This window comes from Engystomops pustulosus, chromosome 7 (assembly GCF_040894005.1).
Source record: "Engystomops pustulosus chromosome 7, aEngPut4.maternal, whole genome shotgun sequence".
NCBI classification, from domain to species: domain Eukaryota; kingdom Metazoa; phylum Chordata; class Amphibia; order Anura; family Leptodactylidae; genus Engystomops; species Engystomops pustulosus.
The window spans coordinates 58,345,908-58,371,775 of record NC_092417.1 but is presented as its reverse complement, the minus strand read 5'-3'; the positions used below and the strand labels follow the sequence as shown (position 1 = coordinate 58,371,775).

The 25,868-nt window shown below is 41.3% G+C and overlaps 1 long non-coding RNA gene across 1 annotated transcript; it reads right to left on the bottom strand.

Moving 5' to 3' along the window:
• Positions 1 to 464: 464 nt before the first annotated feature.
• On the bottom strand, positions 465 to 25,351 carry LOC140068790 (uncharacterized). The gene is made up of 4 exons (XR_011848561.1): positions 25,148 to 25,351; positions 22,305 to 22,466; positions 4,356 to 4,471; positions 465 to 551 (listed from the first exon to the last, which is right to left on the bottom strand). It is a non-coding gene; the product is annotated as an uncharacterized lncRNA (long non-coding RNA).
• Positions 25,352 to 25,868: the final 517 nt, after the last annotated feature.

Here is a 25,868-nt window from a genome sequence, read left to right as displayed (position 1 = left end):
AAGTCCAGCAATCGGCCAAATCCTTTGGAGAAATTCTTGTAAACAAGAATTTAAGAGTGTTTTTAATCCATAGACCTAAGGACTTGGCCAATTGCTGGACTTTCACTTTCATCATTTGGACTATCCTGACTCCAACTAAGTTTGTCTGTGCAAAGGCAATTGTCATTGGGAATGGGTGAGCTGAACAGTCTCTTTATACCCACATCATCAAATTCTTAATTAAATATTGAAAGTGAATTTTTCTTTTGAATTTTTGATGCAGAATATTAAAAACCAGAAGTCAAGTTGCCACGTGATGTAACAGGCACAGCTCCAACAAAGTGGTAACACAATGTAAAATTATGCAGAACAGGAGAATTCATTGTCCCCTTATGTACATTGCAATGTGATTCCTTACCAAAGTAAATTTGTCACAAACTTTGTCTTATCTTCCTGATACCAACATCAGATAAATCACAGCTCGGCTGCTTTCTGCGTGATCCTCAGAATATACAGACTCTGTATTGCGACAGTTTGCAAACTTATCATCCCACATCTGATTGCTCCTCTCCCTGGAAGGAAGCAGAAATTATTAAATATATTCATTACACTGTGGATTTGATATATTTTCTTTCTCAGACACTCTGCCTACTCATAAGTTATACATTTATAAAAAAAAAATATCTCTCTTATACTTAATGGCAGTAAATCTGCAAATATTAGAGGGATTGTATTTCAAACATCAAGCAATGGAGATATCGTGGAGTTTCTTGCGCGTAAATTGTAATATCACAAGCTTGCTGTAAACTATAGAAAAGGGAAGCAAAAAATCTCACAAACAATATACAGGTCAAATAGTGAGGGACATGTTTCTCTAGACCACAAGGTGTGTCCTGCTTCAGACCGTCCCATTGATCAGCTGGTGGGTGGTCCACAGCTGGTGACGGTAGGTGTGGGAGAAGTGGGATTAAAGCTGGGATTAAAGGTGGGATTAAAGCTGAGGAGCCATAGGATCCAATGCACTTCATGCCTCATGCCCACTAAATATCAAGGGTGAAGGAGCCTGTGTTTAGAGGACATGTACACAGAGCCCTACATGACAATGAGATTGCTTCTATTCTCTCACGTCAGGTGGGCAGTGCCAAGCTGTCTTCTCCAGCCAAGGACTGTCCACGTAATGATCCTTTTTAACCCCTTAACACTTACTATACTAAAGATATGAAAACTGAACAAAGCACTGGTGTTTCAGATGAGTCTTTCAAGTTGATAAAACACCAAAAAGCCAGAAGACCACTCAAACAGTTTCTAAGAAATTAGTGAATTTGACAATGTTTCTTACTAGGCCAAAAATGATGACATACAAAAAATTGACCACAAGAAACTTTCTTCATACAATATCATCTGATTTTGTGTGAGACAAACTTTGTCCATTGTTACAACCCTCACAACATACCGTGGTGGTCCTCAAAAGTAAACTTGAGACAAATTGTTAAAAGGAACCCGTCACTAAGAATTGACCAAGTAAACCACCACCAATATGTTGTCAAACAAATAAACACTTTCCAGTTCATGTTTCTTTTATGACCCAGGTTGGTCATTGAGTTGTAAATTGTTTGTAATAAGTCAAGGACGCAGAAAGTTTAACGCTGAAGTAAAGCTCTCCCTACATCAGAACGCCCCCTTCACTGTTAATGAGGGTCCTGCATCTAAAGTCAGCTCTAACTGGCTCTACAGAAGTCTGGTACATGATGTCAGAGAAGAGGGGGTGTTCTTAAGTGGGTAGCTGGATTTCAGTACTTTCAGTACCCTCCCTCCTCCCTTATTTATGCAACCAATCTCATTTTATAGTTAATCTTATGAATGATATCACCACACTGGACCATGATAGAAACATTATCTGGAATGTGGTTATGTGCTTCACACTGGTTTATTGGGTCAATTTCTGTTGACGAGTTCCCTTTAATAAGCAAAAAACATGTACCTAAAGCCTTGATATCACAGGAAATTATTTCTATGGCTGGTCGCCAAATAAATCCTTTTTGTAAATAATAATAATAACAATTTTAACGGATGGTATCTGTGTTGCTAATTTCTGAAGTATCTCTCTTTCAGATACGCTCAACTTTTTATGATTCTTTGGCTAATTCAAAACAAATTCTCAGGAGGAGCGATGCCAACTGGAAGTCCTCCAGTATTACCATATTAATTAACAGTAGATAAAACGTAATCATATATTACATCGGCAATGTTTTATAATGTTTAATTACAGGGCTTGATGAATAGGTTCTACACCTGTCCAGATAAGGTTCCATTTGTAATAATTTGATGAAGGTTTTTTTCTCCTTCCGAAAAAGCCTAATGAGAAGAAATTTGGTTAGATTAAGTACTTTTTGTCTGTAGTCGGTTTAGTCAGTTATCCTCGTCCACCTCTACAGAAAACCACAGGTGCGTAATTCTTAAAAATGCTGGTATAAAAGGCTGGAAGCTCTATGTAGAAGGTGATTAAATGCTTCCTATGGAATGTTGGCTTGGCACTCGGGAGAGTGGACGTGAAAGGATCTGTTTAGACACCACTATGTGGGTGAGATGTTTTTGACCAAGTTCCTGACACAAACACCATTGTTCTATCCTGTTTAATTAAGTCTACTCTTCTATCCCCTAACATTAAATTATGTAGAGCTTCCCAGACAGGCCCTGGCTCACAGGTGGTCCACCTCATCCAGGTGTGTTTCAGTTTATTCAATAAATTGACTTTTGTTGAGGTTAACAATAGTTTTAATGATCACTTCATTCTTAAAGCAAATTTTTTTGCAATTTAATCTACACGAAGCATGTTATAGAGCAGGAGGAGCTAAGTCTATTGATATATAGTTTTGTTGCTTAAAATGTGTGTTAGGTTCACATTGCAGTTTTTATATGCACTCAGTGTGCATGGCGAGAAAGCTCCCGAAGTATACGCAAAGCATGTCCATAAGAATATACCGGTAGATAGAGGCATACATGTTGTCTCCATTTGCTCAGCATACATAGTATACACAGTACTGCATCCTCCCTTGGCCTCTACTGAGCGTACAGTCAGAGAGGACCCCAGTGATGTCACTTTTCATTTAAGGACAGTGATATCACTGGAGAAACACCCTAACATCGGCAGCATCCAGTGATTGTCTGCTGCCGATGTTCAGGGTGTTTCCCCAGTGATGTCACTCCTCCCCCACATTAATGTAGGGGCGACCGGAGAACAGGTACACTTCTTGCAGGGACACCAGTTACAAAATCTCTGCGGGTTAGCCGCAAAAGAATTACATTAGCAGCATAATGGATAGGATTTCTACGAAACCCAACCACATGCTGCAAAAAACCCTTCAGCATAAAATGATTTACACTGTGGGTATAAAATTTGCAAGATGTTGAATATTCTGCAGATACCAATTGGGGGATTTAAATTGTGGGCTCAATAATTAGTTAGACAGATATTAAACAGATATCAGATAGATAGATAGATACAATAGATACGAAAGATACGTTATATACGATAGATACGATAGATAGAAAGATACTGTAGATAGATAGATAGATAGATAGATGCACACAGTGTCATATGGTGTCATAAACATTGCAGGCATTGATATGCTCATATACAGTTCATATTTATGAGTGCAAAAATGCATGTACATTAAAACTATCACCGGGTTATGTACATGTACCTATAAATACTTGTTCACTATGACTATGACCTTGCTTGACAAAGGCATCTTGCTGAAAAGTTGCACTAGGTGGAATAAAATCAGGTTTTTTTTCACCTTTTTTTTAGGAATTCTTCCTTTTTTGTGTACATTTGTATACAGACTAAGCATCCACAACCTGGCCATATGTGAGAAACCTGGCCATATGTCAAGGTGAGAAAGGTGGTAACACACCGAAACATCGCCAGTTTTGGATTAAACTCTTCTTCACTTTTACCTGCTTGGATTTGGAGTGTTGCTTCATTTTTTGGATTAGATAGATAGATAGAAAGATAGATAGATAGATAGATAGATAGATAGATAGATAGATAGATAGATAGATAGATGGATGGATGGATGGATGGATGGATGGATGGATGGATGGATGGATGGATGGATAGATAGATGGATAGATGGATAGATGGATAGATGGATGGATAGATGAATAGATGAATAGATAGATAGGTGGATGGATGGATAGATAGATAGATAATCCTTGTTCTACCCCACTTAATATACCTTTGACTCTGCATAGCTAACAATTTTTTGTAATATTATATTATTTATTTATTATTTAAATCTTTAAGCTTAAAGTAATTATTTTTTTCAGCTTCAGATCTTGTAACTTTTTTATTCTATCAATAGGCCACTCACCTCTCTACAAACCATTCACAACAAATTCAGTAAAGTATGATGATTTTCTCTAGGTTTCACATTATGGACAGGACTCTCTTTGTTTATTTTCTCCACTCACACTCAGAGGCTCCAACCTTCAAACAAAATGGAAAAAAAAGAGGAAACCCTTGATTTTTAATCTGCAAGAAGCCGGCATTTTTTATATGGGTTAGACATCCATAATTTACTATTATCAATCTGAACTCTTGTCTGAATGGAATTTTTACTCAACCTACACGCTGTAGTTGAAGTGCAAGATTTAAAACTCTCAATAAACTTGCAGCAAACAGCAGACTTTATTATGAGTTGTTTGTCCAAGAAGTCCATTTGAGCTCAGTATTTCACACCATCTATTGCCCGAGCAGAGTTATTATTGCCTTGTTCGGAAAGTGAAGTGCTTTTAACACTGATTTAATGCTTGTTGTTACGTGACATCTTGTGCCTGGAATCTCGCTTTTAGATTTGTGCCAATCGGTTCGTATAAAAGCTACAACCTTATATAAACATTTATGTAATGTGCATTAAATAAAAAGGAAAATAAACAGTATTAAAAATAAATAAATAAAAATAGGAGGAAATTAATTTTAAAAAATTGTCAAAACACAGAAAAGATTTATAAACTTGAAAAACAAAACTGAAAAGCATTTAAAAAAAACATTTGTGTTTTTAAAAAAACACAAATGTAATGACAGCAAAATATAGAAATACAAAAAAACCTTGAAAAAAATTGTAATAAAACTAAAGGAGAACACTGATTAAAAAAAGAAAGAAGACGTTTTATGGCAAAGGAAAAAAATGCTTAACATATTGTTTCGTGTGGTATTGCGGAGTGTTTGGGCCAGGGGGCAGACAGTGAAGCTTAGCAGGTGATACAGTATAAAAGGAACTAAAATGATATAGTGCAGTGGATCGGGTGGATAGTAAGTCAGGAAGCGCTAAATACAGATATATAGCAGACATTAAAATGAGGCGTTCACAAAGTGCCCTGTGCATCAATGTGCATCGGATCATTCTGGGGAGAACAGACTGTTTGGACTCTTGGCGCAATGAGGCTTTAATCAAAGTCAATCTATTTATCAAGGAGCTCAGGATCACACCTGAAGGCAGCTAGAAGAATAAAAATAACTAAAGTATGTGAAATAGGATTAAAGGGTGTGCATAATTGTGCATCCTCCTTTTTATTGCTATAAGGAAAAAATGGTTATATGTATTGACAGTAAAAATGTCCTGTATGTATTTAGCTCCTATACACATCTATTCCTGATCATTTTGGATGTGTGCTGTACGTCTTCCCCATGGCCTCGAAATACATCCATTGACTTCAATGGGGCAGATTTATCAAGCAGTCTGAAAGTCAGAATATTTCCAGTTGCCCATGGCAACCAATCACAGCTCAGCTTTCATTTCACCAGTGCTCATGAATATTTTAAAGGGGAGCTGTGATTGGTTGCCATGGGCAATTGGAAATATTCTGACTTTCAGACACTTGATAAATCTGCCCCAATGTGTCTATTCAGGCATTCATGTTTTTTTTTTCTCTAACCATGGATTCATTTGAAAAATAAAAATAAAGAGCCAGATGTATCACTTGTTTTTTCAGTTGTTTTTGCATGTTTTCATATTGTCGCGCAGTTTTTGTGCAAGTTTTACAACTAAACACCAAACTAGCCAAACAGCTAAAATTACCAAGTTTTCCTTATTTATCCTACCAAACCAGATGTTTTGCTGCGCCTAATAATCATTCATCATTAGCAACTTGTTCATTTAGGTGCAATTAAGGCGCAAAAACACTCCAGCCCAAAGGTGGCGTAAACCAAGAAGCAACAGTGAGCTCTTGTGCAGAGAAGCTTATCCCCAGCAGCAACGCTCGGCAGACACTACAGACACTAACTGCAGCCTCTGTTTACAGTTCATGACCTTCTATTTACAAACAATTTGCAGAAGCAGCAGCTCAGAGCAGGAGAGAAGAGAAGTGAGTAGAATTTTGCAAATAGTACAGTGAGGTGTCCCTGTGTAGCAAGATGACCACACTGGTGGCTGAGGAGGATACTGGCCAGAATTACAGGGGGGCAGCAGAAGATCAGCACTGGGGGATCCCCTCCAGGATAAAAATCGGTGAAAAAAGAGATCGGTGAAAAATGCATTGCACTTGCATGTGTCTCAGAGTGCAATGTGTTTTTGATGAGTAGACTTGTATGGGGCATTTTTCATGTGCGTGATTTGCGAAAGTAAAGCATGCTGAGATTTAAACGCACATTGAAATTTAAAAAACCCATTGGATACAATGGATCAGAGTGTAATTCTAGTTCTACACATCAAAAGCATGCACAGAACGCGCACGTGAAAAAACGGCAAAATTCTTTCTGCTATTGTGCCCAAACGTAGCCAGGAGCCAGAATTCTGGAGTGCTGGTATGTTACCTCCACTTCCCATGATATGAGTTTCCAAACTGACAAAACCTATTTCCTATCGACAGAATGAAGAACTTTAAACACTGGGTACAGCAAATGTAAATTCCTTGTGTGAATGATTTGTGATCACCACTTCCTTCTTTTGCTTCTTAGAGAACGATGGAGATATGGAATACAGAAGAAGACAGTTCTCCAACAGTCCCAGCTTTTGTTGTAAGCAGTGGTATTCACTCTTCCTACTTTTATTCAATTGGTATGAAAAGTTACATCATAAAACATTCCTTGTCTGGATATGGGAATCTATTGGCTGTCTTCTGACATTTTTCTGTAAATGGTGGTGTAACAAGACACAATTGGGCCCTGATGCAAACTTTGGATAAGGGTCTCCATATATTTAAAATTGTGCTGCGACCCTGTCCTGCACATTGCACCTGAAAGTACATATATGCTGTACAGACATTTACTCACAGCACAATAATACACCTTATATGTAATGTCCAGCAGCAGGCTCCATTCAATGAAATACCCAGCAGCAGCCTCCACTCAATGAAATACCCAGTAGCAGCCTTCATTCACTGAAATACCCAGCAACAGTCTCCACTCACTAAAAAATGTCCAGCAGCAGCCGCCACTCAATAAAATACACAGTAGCCTCCATTCAATGAAATATCCAACAACAGCATCCACTCAATAAAATACCCAGCAACAGCATCCACTCAATGAAATGTCCAGCAGCAGCCTCCCCCAATGAAATACCCAGCAGTAGCCTCCACTCAATCAAATGTCCAGCAGCAGCCTTCACTCAATAAAATGACCAGCAGCAGCCTCCACTCAATGAAATGTCCAGCAGCAGTCTCCACTCAATGAAATGTCCAGCAGCAGCCTCCAGAGTTTGTAACCCACATTTGGACCCAAACAGGTTTTTAAAATTTTAACGGGTTTGCTCATCATCAGTTGTGAGTGGGAGTGGACCACCAGGAACTGCATGAACGTTACATGGCTTATAATGCATATCATACAGATAGCCTGTATACAGTTACTCATTTATATTAAGCATTCATATAAAGACATGGATTGTTTATGCATCAATCGCTCCATTTTATAGTTATATACAGTAAATTCATAGGGTGACTGAGATGGCATGTAGATTCTGTGACACCACCAGTACCCTTCCTGTCTTGGCTCTACCTTCTGAGCCATGCTGTGGGCCCCATAACCTAATATTGTTCTGCCTCCTGTGATCTGCTGCTGTGTGGGCATGTATTCCTGACTCACAGAGCTAAGCGGATACAAGACCCCGACAGCAGTTTACTGAAGGGCTTCTTGGACCATAAAAGCCCAAGGAAAGTGCTAGGAAACAAACCAGGACTGAAAGAAACTTGTGCCAGCAATGTTTTAGGAATTTTCCGAATGGGTTGCAGGTAATATAGACACAGTACACTGAGATTATAAGAAATCATAAAATAATAACAGTCTATTTCATCAAATTTTAATTAGGAAATTAAGAAAAAATAAACAGCGAAAAAACAAAAAAAATTGCATTAATAAAATAAGCTGCTCCCTATATCTGCATGTAGTCACATTGCCTCCTGTCTGCTTTTCTGCATTTCCCTCCTTGTAGTTACCATATAGGTGACTGATTATAGCCGTACGGTTTCATATATCCTCTCAGTTAGCCCCTGCTGAGCTTATTAAGTTGGTATATCAAGTCAGCATGTCCCTTAGTTATCGTACACAAACTGTAAGAGCGCGGTATAATTCTGTATCTGTCCCTCTACCTGTCATTTCACTCCTCTTTACTGATGTTGAAAGAAATTCCTACTGTCAGTCATATAAGCAATTCACTTTGTTCCGAGGCAGTGACATCCTTGTTTTGTTTCCCCCCACCACCACCACCACAGAACCGGCTTCTCGAATTAGCATTCTCAAAATTTAGACTACCTCATTAGACTGAATAAATTTAAAAGCTGATTTTTAAAGACATGTCCTGACTTTCCATAGTCATATTTTCGGCATGTTTGGAAGAAGTCGCTGAAAAGCTTGGCTCGCAGGTATATATCTTATGTTTTAAGGACCACGAGGTGTTTTAAAGCTTCAAAAACTACCTTTCCTAAAATAGGCTCTTAATTATGATGTTTCTGTCTCACTGTATAGCCCTTTGTGGTTCTTCCACACAGGGGGAGTTGAGTCTGGGAATTGCGTCAAAAGGGGTTTGGTGACAGAAAGGTTTAATTGGGGACGAGCTATGGAGATAGTGGTGGGAGGGGGGAGGTAAGCAGTCACAATTTATTAGAAAATGCACATTGTATACTGAGATACAGGTGATTCTATTAGGTATGATCGCTCACTTTCTGGTATACATGCTAATCCAGTCCCCTGGGGTAAAGTAAGTTATTTACATGTAAATAATAGGTGGATACAATAACGATAGCAGCGCACCAAATGACCCAGTACAATAGGAGACATTGTCTGTACAGACACCTCCTGGTACTGTGCAGAAACATGCTTCAGTGTAAATAAGGATATTCCAAAGCTGCTCAAATCGTCTTTATATGAAATATATAAAAGAATTTCTAACCTTGAACATAATTTTCTTTTTATTATATACTATCTGTAATTCCTGATGTTGCCTGGGATATTAAATAACTGTTCTAAGCTAAAATATAATGGGTTAACAAAAAATATTTCGCACATAAACCAAAGGCAGAAATTTGCTCTGCATTTATATCTGCTCATGCTCACTCTACCTTCCCTGGTCCTGTAGCTGGGCTGTTTCTCCTGGCAAGGGCACTATAGCAATTGGGGACATTAGAAGGTGGCCCTGCAGTGGTTTGATGTGTATTCTACCATGTTTCCACACATCAGACCTCTGCCCACCCCCCACCCCCCCGAGTTAATCCAGGAAAGTGGCCCCTGTACTGTTGTACAAATGCCCCTGTAAAGGGGTGCCATCTCTGTGTCTGACAGCCATAAGTGCTAATAGCTTTTTTTTTTCTCATCCCATAGAGCAAGGGATTGTGGGAGATAATTCAAGAAGTACTTCCATATACAGTATGAAACTGCAGCTCTGGATAACAGTATCTGATACTGCAGTCATATCCAGAGCTGCATCATCTGAGATGATGGTAGAATGGATGGTAGATGATCTGCATATGACTGGAGTATCAGAGATTATCTAATGGCAGATTTAAGACTGCTGTTCTGGATGTGGCTGGAGTATCAGATATGATATAATGGCAAGGGTACAACTGCAGATCTGGATGTGACACAGAGGATTTGACATGAGGCTAATACTCTAGTCATTTCCAGTACCAAAAATAAGTGTATCACGAATTATATAACAATAGATAGATAATTGCATCTCTGGATGTGAGTGGAGAATCATAGATGATATTATGGCAAGGATAATACTGCAACTCTGTATTTGACTGGAGTATTGATGGAGTATAGATGATTTAATGCCTCCACAACAACAACAATAAAGCAGCTCTGGGTGTGACTAGAGTATCACAGATGATATAATATGTGTACAACAATTTGGGATATCATCTTAATTCACCCATAACATGTTTTGTTCTAAGAATATCCTTCGTTGCAGCAAAGCAGAGCTCATTAATAGAAGCTGAATTGTATATAATGGGGTACATTTACTAAGCTCTGTGCACCAGTTTTCTGTCAGCTTGCCACGTTCTTTCCAATACTTGTACAGGTATTTAAGAAGTGTCTTTACCACATCTGTGTCGCATATGACCCTTTTGAGTTGCGGCTGCACTATTGTTCATGCAACACAAATTTCTGCAATGAAGGGGGTGTTTCGGTGCTCATTAGAACCATGCGCCAGATTTAACATGCAAAGTCTGACAGAAATGTGTAGCATGCCTTGTGTTAAAGGAGAACCAAAAAGGTTTGGGCCTGCTCAACCATACTTAAAAGCTGATCCAAATAATAACACTATTTGCAGTAAGCTCTCATGCTGAAGGAAGACACAATGGGGCACATTTACTTACCCGGCCCATTCGCGATCCAGCGGCGCGTTCTCTGCACAGGATTCGGGTCCGGCTGGGATTTAAGATGGTAGTTCCTCCGCCGTCCACCAGGTGGCGCCGCAGCGCCGAAAATAATCTTAACGCCCCGGAATGCACCATCCCATAGAAGGTGAAGGTGAGCGCTCCCCAAGCAACACATTTTCGGATTTTAAATGCGGCGGTTTTTCCGAATACGTCGGGTTTTTGTTCGGCCACGCCCCCCCGATTTCTGTCGCGCGCATGCCGGCCCCGATGCGCCACAATCCGATCGCGTGCGCCAAAAACCCGGGCCAATTCATGTACAAGCGGCGCAAATCGGAAATATTCGGGTAACACGTCGGGAAAACGCGAATCGGGCCCTTAGTAAATGACCCCCAATCTTTTCATTTAGCAAAATGTCTGTATATAGTAGGAAGGCTTGACTGTTCTTAATGTATATTTATTATTGAACCTACACAGCTACTGTGGAACTGTAGAATTTTAGACTTATTATATGAAACTTATGTTGACTTATAAAGATGAAACTGGGCATCTAAATATTTTTAAATGTGACTTATGGGACTAGGAATAATTAACTTTAGGGGCTCCATTCCTAACAGCTGGACCTTCAGATTGAGCAATGCTCACTTCTACACTTAGGATTACTACCTGGCTGGGCTACCTGATCTGGAATGTAGTTTTGGTGCTAGGTTGGGACATTTTTTATCGATCCCATTAGATTATTGGGCCTTCAAAATTACCCCCTATTGTAAAGCTCTCAACTGTCGCGGGCAATTGGGAGTTCATACCAGGTTGCCCCACTTTGTCCTACCCCTCCTAGTCCCACACACTACAGCTAGAGAGAATCTTAGGCATCAGGACCAAGAGGAGGCGTAACCAGCATCCTGCTACCTCCATACATGCTTCTCTTCTGCTACAAAGCATGGCTGGCCCTGTTTCCTCCTCCAAGTCAGCTCAGAACTGTAAGAAAATGCAATAGGACTGCTGCAGGGAAACAAGGGAAAGGTAAGTAACAAAATGTTTTTTTTGTCACTTACAATATGAGGGGGATAGAGTACAGGGGCCACAACAGGGTCAGAATGGCTCGGCGGAGGACCGAAGGATCCACTGGTGGGCCCCAGCACCTGTCTCTGTGGCAGGAGCCCTGCCAGTTCTAGTAATAGTACACAATGTGGCCGCTCATGTACTATTACCGTCCCGAGTGTGATCAATGGCATTGGCATCTGTAAAACACCAATGCCATTGATAGTCAAGTCTGATATGGTTGGGACACTTCCCAGGCACATGTCACACTTTGGCCCAGGATGCATGGACGTTTAATGATGACATCACATGCCCGCAAATCCTGTCCCAGTGAGTCCCAGCACCAGCTATTGTCTTCCTAGTAGTGGTAAGCTGAGGGCCTGGAGTGCTGAGGGCCTGGAACAGTAGAGTGTGGATTGTAGGGGGGCAGAGGGGCTTGATGAGAGTACAGAGAGCCCATAAGGGAGGGCACATGGGACTGGAAGGAGCACAGAGGGGCCTGATGGGAGTACAGAGTGCCCTGAAGGGAGGGCATAGGCAACTGGAATGAACACAGAGGGCTCTAAGGGACAATAAGGGGGCCTGGAGGAAGCACAGAGGGGCCTGGAAGTAGGACAGAGGAGCCTGAATGGAAGACGGGGGGCATGGAGGAGGACAGGGGGCCTGGAGGAGGACAGGGGGCCTGGAAGAGGACAGAGGGATCTGAAGGAATTACAGGGAGGCTGAAGGGAGGACAGAGAGGCCTACAGGGTGACAGAGGAGCATGGAGAAAGAGAGGAGAGTCTGTAGAAGGAGGATAGAGGGGTCTGGAAAGAGGAGAATAGAGGAAACTGGAGAAGGGCTGAGGAGTCTAGGGAGAGGAGGTCTGCAGGGTCTGGAGGATGACAGAGGGGTCTGGAGGAGGAATACAGAGGAGTCTGAAGGGAGGAGAACAAAGGGTTCTGGAGAACCATGACAGAGGAGTCTGAAGGAGGAGGACAGAGGGGTCTCGAGGAGGAGGACAGAGGGTGACGGAGGAGTGGGACAGAGGAATCTGGAGGTAGAGGAGGACAGAGGAGCCTGGAGGAGGACAGAGGAGTCTGGAGGAGTAGGACAGAGGAGTCTAGAGGAGGAGGACAGAGGGGTCTGGAGGAAGATAACAAAGGAGTCTGAAGGAGGAGAACAGAGAAGTCTGGAGGAGGAGGATAGAGGGCCAAAGTTAGAAAAAGCTCTATCTTTTGTGCAACCACGGCACGGAATGGTAGGCACATCTATGGGAGACGTATATCTGGCTGCAAATTTGCATCCGGTTATATGTGTCCCCAATGCCCGTGTGAATGAACCCTAGTTGTTATAACATCCCCCAACATTAATCCCCTTAAATTTGGTCATTGCAGTCTCAGTTTACAAACAGCCGTGCACTGGAAGAGAGGGAAGCAGAATTCTGTATTAGTTATTTTACTGCCTCCCCACGAGTGCCTAATTATTCCCAGATCTCAAACTCTTGTAATGTAGGTAATGTATAGCAGTAGCAGTACAGTGGGCCCCGGGCACCCCATCAATTTCTCTGATGGGCCCCAGGCACCCCAGTCTGACCCTGGGCCACAATATAGAAGTGTGTGGTCAATGTGGGATAAAATAAAGAGTGGATAATATATGGGTCCATAGGAGGGAAGGCCAAAAGAGCGGGTGCTATACTATGTGGGGATCCACAATGGTATACTATAGTATACTATGCTTGAGGGTGGGGCAATAAACAGAAAAACGTGCATGCTTTATGGTACACAATTATTTCTCTCCTCCAAAAGTTGGGAGGTATGCTATCGTGATGTGTATTTCTGAGCCTCCTCCCCTGTTATTGCCAGTAATTTTTCACCCAAATTTATTGCATTTTTTATGCAGATAGAAAACATTGAAAACAATACAAACTAAGGCTGCATTCACACTAATGTGTGCCGGCTGTACCGTAGCATGGCGGGCACACATCGGTGCTGCCCCCCCCCCTCTCCATAGAGAAGCATGGGGCATGGTGCAGGTTTCTGGGGGAAGATAGGGCATGTCCTATCTTTCTCCCGGCTACGGAACGGTATGTGCTACCCCTGTACGGCGTCATGCGCCCATTGCCATCTGTGGGGCACATACATCTGATGTATATACATCAACCGTATATAGGTCCCCCATACGGCTGTGTGAATGCAGCCTAACAACACCACGAGGTCAAGGCATCACTAACGTGTAGGTGCACAAAATGAGTCCCATAAATTCTAAACTGCAAAAAAAAGGTAAAGTGTTCCAAATAACGGAGGTCCTTCATACAAGTAGTATTCATACATGGTGAGTATTTTCAAGTTGCAAAAGGTGGCCACATTCACAACAGGACATATAGGGTTAAATAACACGGTCATGTGTAGCTGAGTTTGTCATCATACGGAATGTGATGAAACCAAATATTTTATCACAATGCCATGTAACCCTTAGATGCACAACCCGTGCTCTGCTTCATCTATATTATGCAGAAATCCTACCGTCTCTCACAATAAAGCAGTTAAACCATGGAAGACATTAAGCATCAAATGAACCCGCGTTTCATCCCTTTGTGTACAAAACATCCACATTGTTGCAGCGTTCTCCATACAAGATATGAGATTGAAGGCAGAGTTAAAATCATTGTGTATCCGGCAGTGTACAGACAAAGCTTAATGGAATGTGTGAGCATGAACACGTTCACTAGGAATAAAAATATTCAACATGTAAAGGCGGATATACACGCGAGAGGGAAAAACACACATTGTTCTAAGGACGGCAGCAATGAATATGGTTGTAATTTTAATGTTTCTTGCTGAAAAAAGGTCATCATTGGCGAGGTCGGGTTTTTCTTAAGGTCATTTCACATTGAGATATCTGCCTGCTTTTGACATTTCATACAGAAGAGGCACAACTATCCTGACACATGAAATGGGTTCTTTACAAACCCAATGGCTATTTCTATCAACATCTGTTATATTTCCACAAAAGGGAAATATGCATTGATTGCAAAACAAGGCTTCCGCGCTTTTTAATAGGAATGCGGCAGAGATTTTCCTTCTTAAAGAGGCCGAAAAATAAGAGCCGTAGAAACAATGAGCTGTGCACAGAAAAGTACTATTTAATATATATTAGTAAATGCAATAGGGGTTCCTATAACAAGACTAGCACATTTCCTCTTCTTCTCAAAAGGTGTTATCAGCATAATGCAAATCCCATTCTTTGGGGTGATCAGTGGATTATGGATAGGGGTGAGAGGACCCGAACACCAAAATTGGAATTTTTGCCGAACTTTTGCCGGTTTCGATCTGGCTCAAACTCTCCTATGGAACTGAAGTGGACCCTCTCATCCCAAATAATGGTGGATGTAGAGTTGCTCAGAGAAATATAAAGTGTGAGCACAAAATTCACACAATGCAGGTTACCATAGACTTATTGAGGCACATTTACTTACCTGTCCAACGAAGTTCCCCGAAAGTGCATTGTCCGACGTTAAAGCACTCAGCCGCGATTCACTAAGATCGTGCACCCAATATCCTGCATGGGTCGTTTCCCCGCTCAGGTCCACCGGAGATCACCTTCTTCTTCTTGCGACACAATTTGAAATTTAAATCCCGCGCTCAGTCCGAATCAGTTGGATCTTCCGATGGCACGGCCCCTCAATTTGTGTTGCGTGCAACACAATCCGAGCACAGGCACCTATTAAATACCTGTCAAAGCCGCGCAAAACCCAAAAATGTTGGAAAGTCCAACGAAAGTGCATGCACAGACCCTTAGTAAATAAGCCCCAGTGACTGCTGAAGTGAAGTGGTGTTTGGATGTTTTCTTAAAGGGGTTCCCATTACAGCAAATGATATTGTTTGTATTATAAAAAGTAATACAATTTTCCAATATACTTTCTGTATCAATTCCTCATGGATTTCTAGATCTCTGCTTGCTGTCATTCTATAGAAAGCTTCTATGTTTACTTCATGTGGACACAAATCTGACCATTGGATACGGCACAGGTGTGCGGCTTGGCTCCTTATATCACATAGAGTAATCAGAGCTGTGTGATATAACGAGCCGTGCACCTGTGTGACCATGGTCAGATTTCTGTAGAAGGACAGCAAGCAGAGATCTAGAAAAGCAATTGATACTGAAAGTGCAATGGAAAATTGTAGAACTTTTTATTGTACAAACAATAACATTAATTTGATGTAATTGGAATACGACTTTGACTTTTATGGAAAGGGACGCTGGTGGCGCTGTTATAAACTGGCTTTTCATACTGGTTCTTAAATGGGACTAGGGGTGCCGCTTGTCTAGTATCCCACTGGTTTGCCCATTATTTTTGCTCTTACATTAGTGTCAGTGGAGGAACTCCTGCCATAGCAGTCATAGTGGCTGCAATGGGTGGCATGGTACTACGGGTCCAGGCTGCACAGCCTAATGCATAACTCATCATGTCCTGCTAAGCCACTTCCTGCTGGTTCCGGCCGAACAGCCCAGACATCCTTCGTATTGCAGGCCCAGCCACTACGCTTGTTAGGCAGCAGTTCTGCCACTAGTCTGCCCCACTCTCCTGGCACGTGGCTCTGGAAATAATGGCAGGGACATCTGCAGGAGAGACAGATGCTCCGGTACTGCAGTTGCTGTTCTCTCTCCTCTCCTTCTCTCCTGAGGCTCCTGCAGGAGGAAATGGATGATAGATGGGATAAAGGGAGAAGAGGTGTGCAGGAGGCTGTGTGCTGTGCTTTTGCAGTGCTGCCCTCTATCCTGGATGACATGTAAATGTTTAATAGAAGTATATATATAAAATGTGTATATTGTGTGACATAATAATATGTGTGTGTTGTATGTGCATGTGAATGTGGTAAGTTTTGTAATTTTTGTGAGACAACCACTTGAGTGAAAACATAAAATCATGACATGCATACCTAGATAGTATGCCAACTGACACATACAATTGTCCTAATTGTCGACCCCATGCTAAATTGCAAATGACAACAGTCTGTGCTCTGGGTTTTTCCACATAACAGAAAGTCAAATAAAACAAAGACACAGAAAAAAAATAGCAGGCAAAAGACAAATAGGTCCGGCAAACCGAGTCAAAACTAAGATGGCAGAGAGGTACAAAATCATAATGCAAAGTGTATGAAGGATACAAGTCAAAGGGGAGCACCCGTATATGAGGGAATGAGGAATGTATTGAAAAAAGTAAAATCTAAAATCCATTTCCTATCCAGATGGATTCACAAACTTATAAAGGCTAGGGACCAGATACAAATGCATTTTCTTCAAAAGTTTATTTATCTATATGATTATTGTTCTGATAACTCTGCACCAGTCTGCACTACCATAATGAGGCTGCTCAAGTCTGGTCACGCTCACTTTGGTTCCTTTTACAGTAGAATCAAGGGATCCATGTCTCCATCTTGTTGCTGTTGCTCAGGATAAGGGATGAGCAGACCCATAAAAGTCCAGGCTGGGGCGGGTTTAGTGTGAGTATGGGTATTTAAAAGGTGAATACCCATGATCGGTTCCCATAGTGTTACCTGAGGGGTTGAGTCAAAAGCTGAACTCAGCTGAACCTCAATTTTCTTGCAGGTTTTGGGGTCCCCATGTTCGATATCGGTTCACCCATGACTAAACAGGTTCTCTGCAGGACAAACCACACTGACTCTTCATGACTAACTACGTACTCTCTTATTCTCAACCCCTTGGTAGGGAAGGGTCCACTCATTACTACTCCGCAGGACAAACCTTCATGGCCTATTACTTACTGTGTTATTCTCACCACTTTGGTGAGAAAATGTTACTAATACTACTCTCTCTGGTCCTAACAGATGAGAGAGTAACTATCCTCTGTCCAGGCAATACACTATATATAGTACTATAAGTGAATATCCATCTTTACAATTGCCTTTTGTTCTTTAATCAAGTATTACAGATCCTGTTCTGAATTTGGCGTCAGTTGACTATCTATCTATTTATCTGTCATATCCTCCTATTTATCTACCCATCTATCAAATTATTTCATATAGTCAGCATAAGTCAGTCTGTCATGTGTATGCACCATGCAATTTAATAAAATTTCAATTTTATTTCAGCTCTGGCCTCATTCTCTCTCTGTAAGTGGGTCAAGAACTTTGCCCCCCTGCTTACAGTATCACATGACGACCTTTCACTAAAGCCCAGCTCTAATTTTTTGCTTCAGTGATTAAGGATCAGAATTTGTCACAAAAGAAAAAAAAAGTTCACATTCCGAATGCAGAGAAATCATATTTCTTACTATGAAAACAATTTCTCAAAGAAAAATAATGGCACTGACACAGGCAGCAGTAAACAAATGGGAGATTATGGGGGGGCATTTAATTTGAGTTGGAGAGCACACATTTGCACTAAGAATTAAATTTCATCCTAATACATCTGTTATACAAACACAGCTCCACACGTGATACCGGACTGCAAAAGATAGAATTAATTTGGTCAATAAGACAACAGTAATGAACGATTTCTGAATTATTTTAATATAAATGTCCAAATAAACCCTGATTTTTTTTTAATTTGAAATTACAGAAAATAAATGTAATTTTCTTTTTCTTTCCAAGTCCCTGTTCTGGCACCAAATCAAACATCATGTTAATAAGTCAGCATAGAGAATATAAGAGAGAGAGAAAACTTTCACTTTATGAAATCTACATTGGGTTCTATCAAACAACTAGCAGAAATATTCAAAAAGTTCCATTCGTTTTTTCCCTTTTTTCCATTTAGAATTCGTTTGTCATTGATACTTTATTAATGAAAGTGTATAGTGAAGCACAACTACTGTATATACTGAAGTATCGGTTGACCCAAGTATGAGCCAAGGATCCTAATTTTAGCACAAAAAACTTATTGACTCGAGAATGAGCCCTGAGGGAGAAATGCATTGGTCACAGCCTCCTCAAGTAATGAAATGCCCAGGCATCTCCCCTCATCAATGAAATGCCCTGCAGCCTCCCCCAGTAATGATATGTCTTGCAGCCTCCCCCATTAATGGAATTCCCTGCAGCTTCCCCAAGTAATGAATGTCCTGCAGCCTCCCCCAGTAATGAAATGCCCAGCAGCCTCCCCCAATTAAATGCTAAGCAGCCTCCGACAGTAATGAGCCTCCGACAGTAATGAAATGCCCAGCAGCCTCCCCCAGTAATGAAATGTCCAGCAGCCTTCCTAGTAATAATATGCCCAGCAGTCTCTGACAGTAATGAAATGCCCAGCAACCTCCCCAGTAATGAAATGCCCAGCAGCCTCCCTTGTAATGAAATGCCCAGCACCCTCCCCAGTCATGAAATGCCCAACAGCCTCCCTAGCAATTAAATGACCAGCAGCCTCCTCAGTAATGAAATACCCCATAAAGCCGCCCCTAGTACTGTATTAGGAAGTGGCTGTATGAGTGTTGGGATGTGGCTGCACTGTGTCCATCGCGCCACCAAATTCTGCAACTAAAGGGGCGTTCCGGTAAGGATCCGGACCATGCGCCACATATATTAAAGTGACTCTACAGAATTTTATTGCACACTGCCTAAAGGTTCATCAAAAAGATGTTGGTGCACACTTCACTTTTGCAACAAGTAGAGTAGGCCAGATTAATGAAGACAGTGCACCAGTATTTAATAATCTGGCACATTCTGCACATTAAGGACGCAACTACTTTTGATAAAAAAGATGTTTATTTAAAGGGCACAGTCATGTACTGTTATTAGGTATCCCTTTTCCAGACATTCAAAAGTCATTACAAAGTATAAATCAGTAGTACAAATAGATCTCTTTAATGGCACCATTTAAAGCTCGAAAACATTCCAGATATCGGGAAATGGACAAAAATGCTGTTGCTTCATTTTGTTAAATGGTTTGTCCACTAATAAAAAAACTAAAAGTATAAGACCTTAATATGATCTACCATATTATACTTACCCTGGTAAAGTTTCTTTGTAGTTGCTGTTACCTGACCCACCCCTGTGATCCCTATCCTGCTGGCTTCTTGTGGATGAAGCGTACCATGCAGTCATTATTGCATGGACGCCCCCTCCATAATGACCAATCCCATTATATAGGGAGTGAAATAGGAGTGGCTATCACAGAGAGGGTGTGCATACAACAATGACTGCATGGTCTCCTCCATCTGCCAGCAGGGTATGTCACAGGGTAAGGGTATGTACCAGGGCAAGTATTATATGGGTAACCCATATTAAGGGGTTTAATACTCACCAACCCTCTTATGACTTTCACTTTGCAGTCCAAATGATAGATCTCCTTTATTCTGAGGGTCATTACATTAACAAACATACCAAATTTATATGGGCTTTGTTTTGTTTAAAACATTTTTAACTTTTGAAAAAGAACATTTCTTTGTGTTAACCAAATTCTGAAACCCATAACTTTTTACATTTTTTTTTAAATATTTCTTAACCTGCAACTTTATAGTATATAACTGTGTAAGTTGTCAATTTTCTTAGCTTATGGAGTGGATAAATTGGAGAGAAAAAGGAAAGAATAATTTGGAGGACACGTTTTATGGTTGCACGGGGAGCAGTGGAGATGATGAATTTAAGGCTAAGTTCTGTAGTTGCCAAAGGGGCTGATACCAGAGGCCACTGGGTTTTTGTTTGGATCCATGGCAATGTGTACAAACATGCTCTGTGCATGTCAAGCAAAGTGTGGGGAAGATAAAAAACCCAATATGAACTCATCATATAACAAGCTAATAAGGCACAGTTCCTTCAAATTGCCACTTTTGAGTCAGTTAAAGGGGTTGTCCAAGAGCATAAAGAGATGAAATGGTGGCCGTCAGGGGAATGGTTAAAAAAAATAAACATTTACTTACCTCTGTGGTTACTCCCGGAGTCCCACGCTGCCATCATGGGTCTGTGCCCCATGAAAACAAACAGGGACACAGAAGCCACACTGCTTTCAGTTTCCAGCAGCCAAGGTGGCTGGCCACCTCCACCCGTCCCTATTACAGGGCCCACAAAGGTAAATAAATGTTTATTCTTTTTAACCAGCCTCCTCCAGGCCAACATTTGTTTGTTTATGCTCTTGGACAACCCCTTTAAAGCAGATGAATTAATGGGAGAAATTAATACTAAGGGTTAATTTTTTAGACACTGGTGCAGTATATTATACATAGATTTTATAAAGATCACCTAATGAGATTTTTCTGTTATAGTGATGTTGTAAGGTGACTAATATGTGTGTGACAGATTATTGTAATTCACTGTCAGTTCCCTTTTGTCGGATACCCACTTATCTTTCTCAGAAGACAAATTAGCATGGCCAAAATTTACAAAACCTGTAAAGACTAAATGCTGCAAAATCATATTTAAAGTGTAACAGTAAATCTATAGTGATTTTACCAAATTATTATATGCGATTCCCCCTTTGAAAGCAAACAGAACGATGCCTACTTTGTGCTGCTTGCCCTTTTCTAGCATTTTCTGTTCTGAAAGTGTTTGATAAAAATCTCCATCACTGGAGGTGAAGTGGGCGGAGACTAATGTCTGTAAGTCTATGCCCTCAAGCTGAGGCTCGCTAGCTTGCCCACAGATCCCATGATGCCTTGTGTTCTCTCTCAAAGTAATTTAGCATTAAATCCATTTAGTTCCCCACAAGTAAATTCACTGAACATTGCACATTGCACCTACATGATGTATATAGTGACAGCCTGGCAGCTTCCATCACATGGAGCAGCAGAGAACATGTAAAAGTGGCAGAAATCATTAGTGAAGTCTATAGCCTGTCATGCAGTGTATAGCCTGTGCTGTGTGATCACTAAGGGTTAATAGCTTATCTGCACGGAGCTGATAGTGCCAATGACAAGGTAGGGGAAAAGGGAGAGCAGCATGAGATGCAGAGAGACAGAGAAAGTTCTGTAGAATCCCAGGCTGCGATGGAGAGACTGCTAGGGAATAGGCAAGATCTTGTAACTCACTATTCTGCGCAGGAGACATCTGTATTCACTGTTCTGTATACATCTAGCTTTGCTACATTTACTGACACATGACCTCATCCTCTGTGAGCAGGGAGCAGCAGTTCCTCCCCTCCCATGAAACATAGTGTAAAAAAGCTACGGACTCATAGGACTTATCAGCACATGGAGAGGAGGCAGCCATTGCAGTACTGAGGTAACTAAGGGGGATAGCAAAGAAACTGCTGCATAGAGGTAACAAAGATAATAGGCAAAGAAAAAGAAACCTTTATAGTTACTCTTTAAAATATTAAATCTGTGCCTTTTTAGGCTTAAATGCCATCCTCTGCAAATAACGTACAGCAGAAGTTGTGCAAGTGTGATTTTGTACTTCGTTTGCATTCTGTCCTGCACAAGTCTAAACACAGCCTTACTTCTCTTCTGCCTGTCTAAACTGATTTCCACTACACCTGTTGCATTTGTTGTGGGCTACAGATAGTTATGCTAGCTGTAATGGAAAGATACCTCCTCCACTTACCTGCTAGTCTATTTTCTCTGGATGACAGGGGACAGGTCTGATCACTCTCTGGTCACTGCTTGGTCTTCTATATTTTTAATCTCCTGACCTTTGCTTGTCTTTTGAGCATCCATTTGTCTCTTGATTCTGTACTGCATTGTTTTGACCAATATTTGTTATGCCCTAAAAATAGACCTCAAAGTTCTTTCTAGGAATTTTATGGATCATCTCGTTAAGATTAGGGTTTTACAATTTGAATGTGATTTCCAGCTCCAACACCTTATTTTATACAGTCACAGGTCTTTATACATGCACTGATCTTCATACACCATTAGTGCCCCCTATCCATAGAATATTTTGTGTTACATCTATTAACTTACCATTATCAGGTTATCTAATTGATTCCTTAATTTAAAGGGATATAAAAGATGTCACTAGAATCTGGAGAATTCTACATAAAAAAGGTATAACTCACTGTTACAGCACTGACAACACTTGCATAATGAGATAAATGCTCTATAAGCTTTCCTTAATGTAAACAGCTATTAGTATAATAAGGATGTTCCCGTTCTGCACTCATAATTTACCATTTCTGTATACAAGTAATAAAACACATGGGTGAATCCACTGACTCCACATGATTATTTACTTCACGTCCGGGGGTGGGCTGTGATGTCTGAATTATCTTGGAGCGTCTTAGCTTTTTACCAAACGTCATTCGTAGAAAAGAGCAAATGATCAAAAATCCCACTTTTCCTTTTTGTGTATCAGGTCTGTTTTATGACAATCAACATACCCATGCATGGTAACGCCCAAATTTGAGATCCAACTAAAATTATTTTTTTAACAATATACCCAGATCTTTGAAATTATATAGGCACATGATCCTCTGTGTGCCTCAGCGCCTAGATACACTCACTCACCTGTCCCCGTTCCTAATTTCCGCCCGACTCGCGCATTGCCGTCTCCTAGGGCACGCACGCCGTCTTCAGAAGATTTGATTAGTGCTGGCCCTTTTCAGGAAACAGTTAAAAGCTAGCGTCTCCCAGCATTACCTGCTGGATCTTCGTGCTCTATGTTGTTGAAAAAGCTTTTACCTTTGCCTTGTGTCTGTGATTTGATTTTGCGTTTTAACCCGGAACCTGTTCCCGTTTACGCTCCTCCGCTGCAAGCCCTGACCTTGTGCTCTGCCTCTGACCCTGAACCTTTGCTGCCAGTCTTGAGCTCCTGCCTGTCCCTGACCACGAACTTGCCTTCTGACTCTGTACCTCACCTTGGCTGCCACCGAGGAAAAAGTTGCACCTGTGGAACACCTGATGGTACCACGCCACAGCAAATCCGACCTGCTTTGTGGCGGGCTCTGGTGAAAACCGGGTGTCACTAAGACTCCGGGTGTCTAAGTGCTGCCTCAGTACATTACAGATGTACTTCTTCATCTTGTCTTGACCTACACAGGAATACCCACTGAGGCCATTGACCCTATCCCTTTCAGTACATCCCTTTCAGTACAGTCCTTATCTTAGGACCAATGTGATCTGTGTGATTGCGACCAATGTAATATAAATTGGTATATTTTATTTTTTTATGTAAACTATTCTACAATGATGACACTGTCTAATCAGCGGCGACAGTGTCAGAGAAGACATTCCTCTTTAGATTACTCCTTATGTTCAAAGCGCTAGAACGGCACATAGAACACAGTGTGATATCGCGAGATCATGCTGTGTTCTATGAGCCGAACAAAGCAGCTGCACGCACCGGGCGGACAAAACGATCAGAGCGAATGGGGAGTGTGCAGCAGCACAGACCACTGCAGCACCAGCAGACCACTCTGCAAGTTCACAGTGCCTAAGGAAGATCTGATTGGACGGTGTCATAGAACATTAGCATATACACATGCCCCCACCCCAGCTACAGCACCTCCTCTCTGATGATCCGGTACATTGAATGGTCAGAGAACGGTGCTCATATCTCGGTAACGGTGGGGGCTAGGAATACAATTCTAAGTGCCCCTGAATCAGTGAACATTCTGCCCCTCCATTCTGTTATGTTAAAGTTAATAAGTTTGGGGTGGTGAAAGGTCCTCCTTAAAGGAAATTTACCATTTGCTTTTATGCATTATGAACCAAACATACCTTGAGAATGCTGTAGCTACAGTGATACAGAAACATACCTTGTTTAATCCCTGATATGAGTGGTTTTGCTGAAAAAAATATTTAAAAAATAATGATAATGAGGCTCTTTTGCTCCCTTGGCTTGGCTGAGCGCTTCTCCTCACCCTAATTATGCACTGTTTCAGCCTTGTCCTGCCCAGCATAAGCCAAGAATATGCCATCACTGTGTTGTCCCTGACTGTCAGAAGTAATCAATTGCTGCACCATCCCTTAGCTGCTGTCTTTAAGTCATCCAGCTCAGGTTAATTAGTCCTGTCTAGATATTTCAGGAAGCTTCGGGTGTAATGTGTTTATCTATACACATAGTTTTCCCAAGGTCCTGAATTTTATCATTCTTTTTGGAGCAGGACCACTCAGTTCAGGGATTAAACAAGATATGTTTCTGCATCAGTGTAGCTACAGCATTCTCAAGGTATGTTTGGTTAACAATTCATAAAAACAAATGGTAAAATTTATTTAAATCCTATCTGGTGGTCACTCAAATTTACAGAACACCAATAAAATATGATTTAAATGTGACCTGATAGACAACAGGGGTCCAGAGATCTCTTTTGTATGCGTCTTTGGGAGAAGGGGTGTTGTAAGGTAAGAATCAAACTCTATGATTTAGAAAAGCATATCCTTGCTGCAGTGATTCAAGCTGTAGCAAAGCACATAAGACTCTATCAGTCTGCGGCAGAGATTCCTTACTGAACAAACTGTGCTTTCATCTCCTTAAAATGTTGAATCCCTTGGGGTGGTATTCATTCACTGCAAAATAACTATGATTGTGGGAGATGAAGTGGAACAAGTGTGGCCTTCCTTACAGCCACGTCCTGTCAAAGTGCCCTCTCCGTACCACATCGGGCTGTGCAGCGGGATGGAAGCGTGCGCAGGGTCCACTTCTCCCTCCTGAAGGCTGCCTGACCAAGAAGGATACTAGGGGCAGGAGATCTCAGCCCTGGAACCATGCTGCAATGTCATAAACAGCCATCCATGACCCTTGCTGGCAGAATCAAAGTGGCAACATCTAACCTGTAGTTGTAAAACTCTTTCTTTTCATGCTGTGTACATCCAACAAGGGTCAACTTCTTCTGTCACACCAGCTCTGTGCCTCCTGCAGGCTACGTGCTAAATGCATCAGATACACGTGTGTGTCTTTACTCATCCCACTCATTTGATAAGTCTAAGCTGAATGTCTATTGTTTTCTCAAGTGCAAAGTACAATTCAAACCTGTATTCCTGCTTTCTTACTTTGTTATTGATCAGTGCACTGGTAAGGAAAGGCAGGTTCCCTTACCAAAGGAGTACAATCCTAATATTGTAGTAGTGGAAAAGATGAAGGGGTTAATGTCTTTTGGTTAGACATCACAGTATATGAACACCACCAAATTCACTTTGATTTTCCTCTTCAATAGCCTCCCAAATATAA